General features: G+C 43.8%; 2 long non-coding RNA genes across 4 annotated transcripts in view; one reads left to right on the top strand and one right to left on the bottom strand.

The window, feature by feature from the left end:
- The window catches only part of LOC107310053, a 37,510-nt gene extending 27,667 nt beyond the window's left edge, over positions 1-9,843 (top strand). For all 3 annotated transcript variants that reach the window (XR_004306189.1, XR_004306187.1, XR_004306190.1), the window contains exons 5-7: positions 4,527-4,637; positions 6,926-7,759; positions 8,980-9,843. This is a non-coding gene — a long non-coding RNA (uncharacterized LOC107310053). The remainder of the gene's footprint in view (positions 1-4,526; positions 4,638-6,925; positions 7,760-8,979) is intronic.
- LOC107310054 lies at positions 4,086-7,196 on the bottom strand. The gene is made up of 2 exons (XR_001553456.2): positions 7,105-7,196; positions 4,086-5,725 (listed from the first exon to the last, which is right to left on the bottom strand). It is a non-coding gene; the product is annotated as an uncharacterized LOC107310054 (long non-coding RNA).
- Positions 9,844-9,849: the final 6 nt, after the last annotated feature.

Here is a 9,849-nt window from a genome sequence, read left to right on the forward strand (position 1 = left end):
GTCTCCCTACTTCGAATTAATCCTTCAATACAGAGGCACTATGGATGGGGTGCTGAGGCAGAGAACATCTGTGCGTGGAAAACCAGTGTGATTTAAGGGCATTGCAGTTCTGCATGATGGTGTGCTTGTGCTGTGGCGTAACAACTCTGCTGAGAGGGAGCTATTGGCAGGACTGAGTGAGAATTGGCAAGACTGGTGTCTGCGGGTGGGGGCTGATTATAACCTGAGCAGAAGAAGGGCTAATGTGTAGCACAGAATTTATATGTCCTTATGCCCCCTGCTACCATCATTATTTCAAGGTACTTGAGCTTGACAAATTATAGTCCTTCAAATTGAGTTTAAAGCTTGAAACGTTGCTTCAGGTGCTTTGGCACAGAAGATTATTCCAGGTATCTGAGTAGGTCTGCCATAGTTTTCCACATATAGGCTTAGGATATGTGTGCTGTATAGGGCTTTGGCTATCCTTCTGTTGAATATTTAAGGTCTGTTTGAAGAGGGGGGCCAGTCAAGAGAAAGAATGTGTAATATATGTATGTTTCAGTTGTTCTACCAGGAATGGCAGGTCCAGATTTGCCCTGTAACCTTTCCCCAGCTGGGGGAATTTTTGATGTGCAGTTGCTTCCTGAGTTATGTGGTGTAGGAATTCTTCCCTTGCCTGCACCACAACAGCTTCATTAGCTCCCATCTGAAGCTGAGATGGAGGTTACACTTATGCTCCACTGGATGTTTAATGGAGAAGATGGTAGACAAGAGCATGAAAGAACATCTTTCAATCAAGCCCTTATTTCTTAGGAGAGAAGGCAAATCTATGTTGTCCTAAGGAATTCTTTGCTTTGAAGAAAATATGCAAACTGTTGGACCTCACAGTGAGGAAGCCCAGTGTTGAGTTCTTGAGGAACTCAGGAGTTACAGAGATAGACATAGATGCTGTCTCTTTCTGTCTTCCCTTGCACTCCTGTAAATTTTAGCCTCCTTTAACAGCCTTGCTTAAACAGGAATAACTTTTATCCTAAAGCAACATTGGGTGTAAGAGCTTTGATCCTTCTCAGGCTCTAGATTAAGTTACACTCAGTTCTCTACTCATGTAATCTCCAGGTGCCAAACTAGAATTCAAAAGACATTATTCTTACCACTCATTATTTTTTCATGAGATGCCACTGTGCTTGGATTTAACTTTATGCTGTTCATCCTTACTAAACACATTCAGTCCAGGTAGCTGTAAGACATGAGTTAGGCCCAAAGGCATTGTCATCAGGTTGTGCATTGAGAAGAACAGCAAAGCTGTTCAGCTCGACCCAGGCTGTTAGATATATTATAAATCTTATATAAAGATTAAAAAAGCCCACTGTATACAATCAAGCCTGTAAGCAGTTAGAACAATAAAAGTATGCTTCAGTCTGTTAAGAGTTCAAAGCCTAAGCTCAATATGGAATGAAAACCGAATGTTTTAAGTTCTTTTGCAAAACCTTTGTGCTTTTGCTTTTGGAACATCAGCAGACTGTTGTATGTTACCTTAATTATATCTCCTCATGGTCTCAAAAACAGAAGATCCTTTCAAGCACAATAGGATGGAAATATATCTGCACTTGTTAGAAGGCGAGATGTGGGCAGTGTACCAAAATTTGCCTGTCAAACTGGTATGACTGCTGCATTTACCTGAATGAATGTGAATTAGCAAATGGACAGTAGTGTTTCTCTGAATCCTGCGTATTTTAAAGGATAATGACATGCTGTACTCCAGCTAGAGGTTAGTGCAAGGATTAAGGGCATCTTGGCATTAAGGTCAGTAAAACGTAGTTGGACTCAGTTCATAGGCATCTAAAACCACGCTTGCTGACTTTTCAGCACTGCTTTCACCCATGTGATTCATGCTTACATGCCACCTGCAGCTGTAATTATCTGGGTTAAGTGTAAAGTTTTCCTGGGAACTTCTCTGTGGGCTCTTAGCAGCTCACTTACATTGTGCTGCTGTAGGGATTGATGCAGACCTTATTTCCTGTGGAACGTCATGGCCTGCTGACGCATTTAACCAAGTCACCTCCTGCTGCAGGCATGTGCCAGGAAACCATCCAGGGGGGTCTGGGCAGGCTTGAAATTTGGTCCTGCAACTGAGGTTCTACAAGGCCAAGAGCAAGGTGTTGCACTTGGGTCAGGGCAATCCCAGGTATGTGTACTGTCTGGGAGAAGAACTCATTCAAAGCAGCCCTGATGAGAGGGTCTTGAAGGTCCTGGCAGTGCGCGCTTGCAGCCCAGAAGGCCAATTATGGTCTCGACTGCATCAAAAGAGGGGTGACCAGCAGGGCAAGAGAGGTGATTGTTCCCCTCTACTCTGCCCTTGTAAGGCCCCATCTGCAGTACTGTGTCCAGACCTTGGGTCCCCAGAGTAGGAAGGATGTAGAGCAGATCCACAAAGGGCCACAAAGATGATCAGAGGGCTGGAGCACCATTCCTACATGGAAAGGTTGGGCTTATTTAGGTTGGAGAAGGCTCTGGGTTGACCTCATTATAGGCTTTCAGTATACAAGAGGAGGTTACAAACAGGAGGGAGACAAAGTGTACAGTCTGATTGTAACAGGACAAGGAGGAATGGCTTTAAACTAAAAGAGGGGAGATTTATGTGAGATGTTAGATGAATTAGAATTAATTAGATGTTAATTAATTTATTCAGAGAGTGATGAGGCGCTGGCACAGATACCCAGAGAGGCTGTGGCACCCCATCCCTGGAGGTGCTCAAGGCCAGGTTGGATGGGGCCCTGCGCAGCTGAGCTGCTGGGGGGCAGCCCTGCCCATGGCATGGGGTGGGACTGGGTGGGCTTTAAGGCCCCCTCCAATCCAAGATATTCTGTGATTCTATGGTAAAATGGACTGCTTTTGCAGGTGCGGTAGCAAAATATAATAAAAGCTGCATGAGACAAAATGAGCTCATTTAAGCCAAAGTTTCTGATATCTGAATACAACATGAGGTCTCAGAGGGGGCTTTAGAGCTGCAGCTATTACCAGAGTGCAGGCCTGTAGGCTGGGCAGGACATCTGAAGTTAAATGAGTAGATTACTTATTCTTTCATGCTTGGAAGAATCAGCAGAAACTTCAGTACATCAACAAGGAAATAAAATCCTTCTGGTACTTTACAAAGGGCCTTTCCCAGTTCTTTTCATTCCGCTGCGCAAAATGTGGAAGCCTTACTGCTGCAGAAGTACATAGTGTTACCGAGACTGGAAGCTAGCTCTCTCACCTAACTGCATGGAGGCTGTGGCTCAGCTATAGCCAAAAGCATGTGGACTATACAGTAGACAGATGACGTATAACAGCATTTATTTAGTGGCTTGAATATCTCACGTTCCACTGGCTGGCAAAAGGAGCATCTTGCCTCTTAATGTCTGTTCTCAGAAAGTGCCAATGCATCGTTTGCTGCTTTATGATACCATGCCCATGTACTGCAGCCAAGAGCTGCGTGGAGGAGCTGTGCAGACAGCGTCACAGAACAGATGATTAGCAACTTGATGATAACACAAGCCAAAATGCAAGATAAAGCACAGTCTGTAGTTAGCAAATAAAGTACAATTGTCTCCTCTTGTCGTTAGGCTGTGAGATAAGAAAGTCTTGGAACATTTTGGCTGCTACTTATTATCTAGAATACTGCTAACAGAAAGCTGTTAAATCAACCCGTGCAGAGACAGAGGTGGAAATGATGTTCTGATGAATTAGAGGCGGAAGCTTTTAAAACAGCACTTATCACCTCTGCTGAGAAAGTATTTATTACTTTTATTATGGAAATGCCTTTTGACATTGTTTTCAACCCCCACCCCTATTTAAGCAGACACTGTATAAACAAAGCAGACCGAGTCACCTCGCTGAGGAGCTCACGGTCTGGAGCTCTAAGAGCGTTGGCACGGAAGTTGCTCTTCAGCTGGCTGGTTTTTTTCCAGCACAGTAAGGGGAACTATCTTCAGCCCAACTGCAAAATAGCCACTGAAGTCACCTCAGCAGCCTGCATTTCTTTCCCAATAAAGATGTAGCTTATTCCAGGAGTCCAAAGTACTTTATAAGTATGGGATGCAGAACATACTCACTTTCCCCAAAGTTTCTTTCTGAATGCTGTTCTTATTTATTAGTTGGCTACAGTAATAGTGTATTGTATAAAATGATATAAAACAAGATTGTACTGTGCAAAGGCCCCGAGTGTATTTAATAAACATGTCTCATGGTGTCTGGATTGTTACATACAAAATGCCAGGGGCCAAAATAAAATAAAATAAAAGGCAATAAAAGCAACAAGACACTGTAAGTATTGTTCAGATAGATGTGTAACAGTTTTAAGTAATGTAATTTTCTGTGTTGAAAGTTAATTGCTTACTTTTAAGTAAGACCAGTCTAGTGTCTTTAGTCAAGTAAGTGGCTAAGATTCATTAAAAGAACCCATGCTACAAATACCTTCACGCCACACTGCTTTTACTTACAGGGATAAAACTCCTCACCCCAGCCAACTTCTGTTCTAAATAGATTTAACAGAGTCCTTTTCTCCACAGCTTCTGGGGACAAAAGGTTGAAACAAACCTTTGTGGATTGTGTAAGAACATGCCTGGATATGCATCTGCTATCAGCCATGTACAGCAGATGAATGCAATGAGATTCACCAGGTAAAAATTTCAGTTGCTACAGAAATAAAATGGAGGAAATTGTATACAAAATCAATAATTTGCTATTGATTGGGGGCTCAAACTGGAGCCAATTGTACCTTTTAGAAAAACTAATACTAAAAAAAACAACACACAGAAACAAAAAAAAAACACCAAACCCCAACAACCAGAGAACAGCGAAGTCAGGAAGTGAGTCAGAGTTACGTATCAGTATGTAAACATAAATACTGGAAACCTGCATGATGTTGCTGAAATGACGGCGTTAAGTGATCCTCAATGAATTCAGTACAATTTGTCGAAAGAAAACCCATGAAAATGCTTAGGGAAGGCATGGAGGGGTTGGAAAGAGAAGAAATAACTCAAGTAAACAACCTCACAAGCGAACCTCACCTGTTCATAATCACAGTCTCTCCTTGCTTTTATAAGTCTCTTTTAAAACCGCTGATAACAAAAACATTCCTGCAAAGGGTGTGTGCAAAGCACTGAATCTATCACAGGTAAGAATAATCCAGAATCAGCCACATAGGTGTAAATTATCCTTCTATTATTGAAAGTGGCAGTGAAAATAGGCAGCCAGCACCCCCTTGTCCAATATTTGTTCTTTCTTAGCAATATTTGAGATCAGGGATAGCATAATTAGCAGCTCTGAAAATCTAGAGTAGGGTAAGATCTTCCAGACCTCACTAATAAGAACATCAGCCACAGTAGACTCCTAGTTCCGTAGCACACTTACCTTCTGCCCGCAAATGACATTACACTGTTGTGTTATCCCATTGCTGAGCACCCACAGATGGCTGCAAGAATCTGATTTGATGCTTCTACCTGGAGCCTTAAATATCTGAGGTACTGACATACCATTAAGATACTGCCAGCATTTTCAAATCTGCCATTAGGTAATTTACCACTTAATCCTGGTAGTGCTTACATTTTTATTCTCCAAAACTTGCAAAAAGCTTGTCAGTTTATTAGCTGCTTTCAATCTTGTCTCAAGGTGAGGTCCAGGCTGTGGTACACAGAGGGAATGCCTCTTTCCCAGAAGGGAATGTCTTTGTTGCTTGAGGGTCTTAGCCTTCAGGCATGTATAAAACCTGGAACAGAAAGGTGCAGGCCACTGACTTAAGGCATTCAAGTGCTTGCAAAATGGTCTGAAATGGGGTGATAGGAAAGAAACAGAATTGCTTTGGGTTGCTGGAGGAGCTGCCTGTACAGTTGCTGAGGCATTGGTATCCAGCATTTGCAGAAGACTAGGGAGGCACCTCTCTGACCACTTGCACTGGGAAACATTCCAGTGCCTCAGCCCCTATTTTCTCTTTCGGATATTTTAATCTTTTCTTAGACAGCTACTCTGCTAAATAAGTAACAGCTCTGCTGTTCTCTGCCTCACCTACACAAAGAGGCTGCGAACAGATGGATGTGCTAAAAAGCACCAGTAACAAACAATGGAATCACAGAATATCCCGAGTTGGAAGGGACCAACATGGATCATTGAGTTCAACCCCTGGCTCCACACAGGACCATCCAAATTTCAGACCTTTGTTTGAGATCGTTGTCCAGATGCTCCTTGCAGTGTGGGGACATAACCACTGCCCTGGGCAGCCTGTTCCAGTGCCCGACCTCCTCTAGTGAAGAAGTGTTTCGTAATCCCAAACCTGACCTCCCCTGGTGCAACTCCATGCTGTTCCCTCAGATCCTAAGCAATAGAAAGTCATGCAGTTGGCATACCTGTGTTTGTTACAGCAGATGAGCTACTTACTGTACTTAAATTATAAGACTGTGTTCAATTAGTTGCAAAGAATTCAGAGAAAATCTGAAAGAAATGCTGTCTTCTGTCAATTGAAAATAGCAACGCTACCTGTTTAATTTTCTTGTAAGTAGCAGAGAAGAGCTTAGATTCATGGCCAAATTCCCCTTTTTGCCAACAAAATAGCAATAACAGTCAGTCTTATATCTTGTTTTGCACAACATACATCTCAAGTTCTAATAAATACACCATACCTTAGCTATTAAATCAGTAGAATCAGGCAAGAGCTAACTACAAGCGGTTCCACTCCATTTCATTCTCTTCCAAAAATATATCACAAAGTTCACGAGTTTATCTCGCTAACGTGAAACTTCGCAGCGCCTCTTTTAACTGACTCCAGCCTTGGAGCTTTGAAGCTTTCTGGGGCTGTGGGGCATAAAGCTGTGCAGGTTTCTAATGGAAATACTGTGTATGTGGTTGGGGGGCGGGGGAGAAGGGCAACATGCAGTGATTGTGGGCTCATTGTAGCTTCTTGCAACCATTTCAGATGTCACAGTGACCTGCAGTTATTTAAACAGGAAAATCCCAGCTGCAAGTATCTCTCATTTGCAGCTCTCATCTGCTCACTGAAAGAAGCCTGCTGGGACTGGTATGCATCCCTGGTAAAGCTGTGCGAATGATTTTCCCCCACACACACCTCCCCAGAACATATTTTTAAATACTCACTTCATGTGACCCCTCTGATCTCATGGTGATTACATAGGAATTCCAGTTAGGTTTGCCTTTCCCGGCTAATGAGCGCCACTAAAACAATTTTTGTACTTAAGCCCTGGGATGCGTGGAGTGGAAGTAGCGATGAGTCAGCAGCCAGCTAAGGTTGTTTGAACAGCAACGCAAACCGTGCCTGCCTGCCGCTAGGAGATAGTCGGCAAAGGTCACACCGAGTGCCTGGTGTTTAGACTCAGTCACCCCGATGATACGAATTCCCCTCAGACTCTCATGCTTTTTAGACCAGTCATCATTCTAGTTGACATTTGGTTGTTGGCACTCTAAATACTCGCCACTTGGTTTCTGGATGACAGGGAAGAATGCTCGGCATCGTTTTGTACTATGCCTGTCGCACTGACAGATGCTTCTCTCTGTCTAGGGGAGTTAGGCACTAAAATTAGTAACTATCAAAACAAGCTTCTGCTGCATCTCATCAACAGAAATACTGAAGGGAAAGGAAGGAGTCATGGTTGCTCTTTCTACAGGAGTTAAGGCTGAAATTCACAAGTACAGACACAGCTCTGGACAGCAAACAAAATCCCTGTCCCCAGTGAGTTGCATGAGGACAATCAGGAGCTGAGTCCCAGCAGCGTACAGCACACAGCTTTAAAGGGTAAGTTCAGTACCAACCTGCTAAAGTTATTACCTACATTCATGGGAAGGAGGGGGTGGGCGTTAGGCCAGATACGGGATGTGTGAGGCAGTTCCCTGGTGAGGCACTGCTTCTCACAAACAGTCCTGAAAAGGAAACAGTTTATAAGCTAAAACTCATTTAGAGTTCAGCTCCGTTGCCCGTTGTCCATGCTACCAAAGGAAACAAACATGCCAACACCTCCTGTGAATCACAGCTTTTGGGAGCTTCACCTTGGAGAGCAGGAAACAGCCTGTCTTCAGGTACAACTGATCTCTGTAATCCTTTCTGCTGAGATCATTGCCTAAGCTCCTTCACTGCTAGGAAAAAAAACAAAAACCAGCACTAAAAGAAAGGCAGCCTGTGATGGTTCAGCCCTCCCTTATTCAATGGTCCAGTGGTTTTATACTCAGTGTGAATGTTGTAGGCCTACTTGCAATTGTTTCTTCTAGCTGGGAGGATGCAAGGCTGCATTGTTCCAGCTCTCAACTCAAGTGACCTAACTAGAAACAACTGAGTTTAAAAAAATAAAATAGACAGATGGAGAAAGGCATAAACACCTTTGTGTCCTCTGGGAGGGATACTGGGAGATTCTCTGTCTCTTATCCAGAATGAGTTTGCCACAATCTAAAACTACAGGTATTCTGTAAAACCAGAGTGACTGGTTCCAGCAGACAGACTTTAAGGCTCCTTCTGCATCAGAGATGAGTGGGGGGTTAGAATTTCTTTGCAAGAGAAATCCCAATGTCTGAATTACCCACCATTTTGCCAGGCTCTGGGTCTTGTTTGATCGGGGCGGCTAAATGCCATAAAGCTTCATAGAATGGCCTGGGTTGAAAAGGACCACAATGATCATCCAGTTTCAACCCCCTGCTATGTGCAGGGTTGCCAACCACCAGACCAGGCTGCCCAGAGCCACATCCATCCTGGCCTTGAATGCCTCCAGGGATGGGGCATCCACAGCCTCCTTGGGCAACCTGTTCCAGTGCGTCACCACCCTCTGTGTGAGAAACCTCCTCCTAATATCTAATCCAAACCTCCCCTGTTCCAGTTTAAAACCATTCCCTCTCATCGCTGTCCACCCTCATAAACAGTCATTCCCACAACTGTTTATACACTCCCTTGAGAATCTAAAAAGGAAAATTATTGTGTAGGTATGGCTAAAAACAATAGCGTTGGTGATTTGCAATTCATCGTTACAGGACCAAGCGTAATATAGGATCCCAGCAGCGTTAGTCCTTGTCGTGCTAGGAGCAGAGCTTCTGCGGGAACTGTGACCGTGTTTTCTTCTGTACGCTGCGTCAAAGGAGCTCTTTAGGACGGATTAACAAACGAACGAAACCCAAACCTATTAGAAGAACTTGTCCCGCGGGCCGCTCGTCCTTCAGCTGAGCCGGTGCTAGGGGCTGCAATGCCACCTACTGATGGAGTTGGGTATTGGCCACAAGTTCCTGGCCTGCTTCCTTCTGAGGAGCGCAGGGGTTGGAGCCGTTACTTGTAAAGTTGGGACAAAGGTAGAAAAAGCTCTGAAGCATCTTCTCAAAGAGGTTGCGAGGTCCGTTAAAAACTATATGGCAAAAGGAGCACACGTTTCTCATACCTGCAGAGGATCCCAGGTTTCTTATCTCCATACAAATCGATACAGATCCAAAGAACGGTTTCTTCTAGGGAGAACCAAGTCAGGGTAGATCCTGATGTTGAACACATAATTCATAGATTAAAAGAAGGTACTGGTACGATAAGGAATAATGTCACAGATCAAAATAAACCCATCCATTTACAAAGTTACAAAGTCACTCTCTGTAAAAACCCACAAAGTCCTCTGTCAGGGTATTTTCCATGCCTCCCCTTACATCAGGAGCTGTGCCAAGGACACAGGAATCTTACCAGTGCACTTTTTAAACAACCGAGTGGTGGTTTCTGCAATGTTCTCCTTGTGCTGTGGATCTACAAGGGCCGCCATTTTAAATGATCAAGAGCACCAGCAAAGAGTGAGCTGTCATTTTAATAACCTAAACCTTTTGTAACCTAAATCCAACAGGGTTAGCAACTGAATTCCTATGAGTAAGGGA

Source organism: Coturnix japonica, chromosome 2 (assembly GCF_001577835.2).
Source record: "Coturnix japonica isolate 7356 chromosome 2, Coturnix japonica 2.1, whole genome shotgun sequence".
Classification (NCBI taxonomy): domain Eukaryota; kingdom Metazoa; phylum Chordata; class Aves; order Galliformes; family Phasianidae; genus Coturnix; species Coturnix japonica.